We start from the raw sequence: 2989 nt of genomic DNA, 5'->3' as shown, positions 1-2989 counted from the left end.
AAAGTTTCGAACTTTTAAGCAAAAGCGCGCAATGGGAGAAAAATGTCAATTTTTTGCTCTGCATTTGCAGAGTTGGAAAAACCCAGGGCTTTTACCGCTTTGAATGACATTCTTAGGATTTTTAGTCAAAATTGTCTTCTATAGCGTGAGCAAATTTAAAGTTGCCACCAATACTGGATTGAATGTTACGAATTTTTCAATCAGACCGCGCAAATGAGCAAAAATCTTCCCTACATTTACAGACTTGGAAAAAATCAGGGCTTTTTTCGCTTTAAACTACATTCTCCGAATTTTTATTCAAAACTATCTCTTACAGGGTGAACGAATTTTAAGTTGCCACCAACTTCAGATTGAAAGTTGTGAACTTTTCCATCAAACCGCGCAAATGAGGAAAAATCTTCAGTTTCGTTTCGTCTCTACATTTACATGGTTGGAAAAAATCAGTGCTTTGTCCGGCTTGAGTGATAAAATCAGCATTTTTGCCCTGGTGTGTCTTACAGGGTCAAAGAAACTACTTCTACAGAGTCAAAGAAATTCAAATTCCTACCTACTCTGGAGTGAAGCTTTGCAAATTTTAAAGAACATCGTGCAGTCGAATGCAAATTTTTTTTCGCCTTTACAAGGTTGGAAAAATCACGATTTTTCTCAAGATGAGTGGCATATTAAGCGTTTTTGCGCCAAATCTCTTCTAGATGGTCAAGAAATTTCCAGCTTCTACCGCTTTTGCATGGGAAGGTGGAATTTTTCAAATTGAGAGCGTGGAATGAGTGTATGAACAAATTTTAGCCCATCAGAATTTGGAACGATTTATAAGGGCTTTTCAGGATTTTTCACTACAAGTTCGTGCTACCGGTTGAGTGAATTTCGAGTGGCTACCGAATCTGGCCCAGAAGTTTTCAATTTTTACGCAAAAGCGCGTAATTCGAAAAAATTTCAATTTTTTGCCCTACCTTCACAGAGCTGAAAAACGAGGGCTTTTTTCGCTTTAAACGACATTCTCAGGATTTTTAGTCAAAACTGTCTTCTATAGGGTGAACAAATTTCAAGTTGCCACCGACTCTGTATTGGAAGTTGCAAAATTTTCAATCAGTCCGCGTAGTTCAAGGAAAATACTCATTTTCGCCCTGCATTTACAGGGCTGGCAAAAATCAGGGTTTTATACCACTTGAGTAAAATTTCGCGGATATTTAGCTTCAAGTACCTTGTAAATTGTAAGAAAATTTTAGATCGCCACCTGCAATTACTTGGAAGCTAAGAATTTTTAAGTAAGAGGGTGATTTACAATTGTTGGTCCATTATTTGCAGCACTGTCAGTAATAGGAATTTTGCGCGATTTGAGGAAAATTTTTTAAGGGTTGAGCTTCCAGTGTTTTCAATAGTTTGAGTGAATTTCCAGTGGCATTTTTTAACATACGCGCAGCTGAAGAAAAATGCTCATCATATCATGTGAATTTCAGGAATGTGGGAATAGTACATGCTAGTTTTCCATTAAAAACCAACACGTTCGGGTGGAAAAATCAGTATTTTTTGATCATTCGCAAATAAATCCCATCCAGTCCCCTATATAAATAATTGAACCGCTGAAGAAAAGTTGATGTATCCAGAAATATCGCTGAAAATCCACTTATTGGCTTAGTTGTAATAAAATTTTCCCCATATCGAGATATTCCCATGACATGAAATTTTATTTCTGTCTCAAACGGATTAGTTGACCTATTCGATATCCATGCAAATAAACCATGAAAGGCTGAAGAAATTGGAAGTTATTTGTTGATGTCTGCCAATATGTTTTGCTGCAGAAATAGAACGATTTTTATTTTATCAGAACACAGCGCGTCCTTCTTGAGCTAAATAAAAACCCAGGTTTTATTTGTTTGTAACAGAAAAGATTTCGGACATCGACAATGAAACTTAAGAAGTTGATAAAACCCGTTTATTACATGAGAGCATCAGATCGTAAACTTTGTCTGCAAACGCTTTTTACTAAAATGGCTAAAACGATTTAATAGCGCTATAAAAGGAAAGGACAGTTCAGTCAGAAACTATCGGGAAACATCTATGTTATTATTGCGGCTATTAAAAAACTGTTATTCATTTCGTCTTATACAAAAGGTCCTTTTTTGGGTAAATTATTGTTATTACATTATATTGATGTTTCCGTTTCAGGGTAGCTGGCAGCAATAAAACCATCACAACGACAATGTAAAAGCGCCGAGCAGTGTAAATATGTACAAATTAGTCCATAAGTTTTGGTAGAATTATACTATGTTTATTCACAAACCAGTGTAAGTTAATAAATGTTTATTAAACAAAGCAAATGTGTCTTCAATGCCAAAAAGTGTGCACAGTGAAGAGCTAAGAAGACTCTAATACAAATGTATATAATGTGTTCATTTGATTGGAAACTGGAAGCCCGATCTGTGAACTAAAACTCTTTAATCTATTCACTGTTTAAAAAAAATGTACAAATCATTTTCGGTTTTATTGCATAATCCACCTGGCAAGAAATTGTTATAGTCGCTAATTAATTTATTGCCTCTAGATACGCAGAAAATTGGATAAATTATTGTCAATAGCAGACGTTTACAACCGATCAGTCGGTAAGTGAAAGTGAAAATTAGTACCAGGACCAATTATAATTTTCATACATTTCAGCCGATTTATCATTTGTTCCATGCATGGCACCAAGGGCGGATTCTAAAAAGGTCATTTATTTCTCTCTAGAATGATGTACAAATGAGCGTTCTTGCCCATTTTGCCTCCGAGATATGAGCAAAAACGGGCCGGAAAACATGAAATTTTGGCAGAATCTTGAACCTAAGTGTTCGATATTCAAATTTCGCTTTCTGGGTCAAAACTACTCGAATTTCCTCACTCACGTTGTTACAACTGAATTGACTTTTCAATTCTCTATCCAACGATGCCAAAACGAATTCTGTGGCTCGAATGGTTCTTGAGAAACTTCGAAAAAAGCAGCGTCATGTTCAAG

This window comes from Dendroctonus ponderosae, unplaced genomic scaffold (genome assembly GCF_020466585.1).
Source record: "Dendroctonus ponderosae isolate FM_Combo_2020 unplaced genomic scaffold, Dpon_F_20191213v2 Dpon_F_20191213_6, whole genome shotgun sequence".
Lineage (NCBI taxonomy): Eukaryota > Metazoa > Arthropoda > Insecta > Coleoptera > Curculionidae > Dendroctonus > Dendroctonus ponderosae.
The sequence above is the reverse complement of the archived record's forward strand: the minus strand, read 5'-3'. Positions refer to the sequence as shown.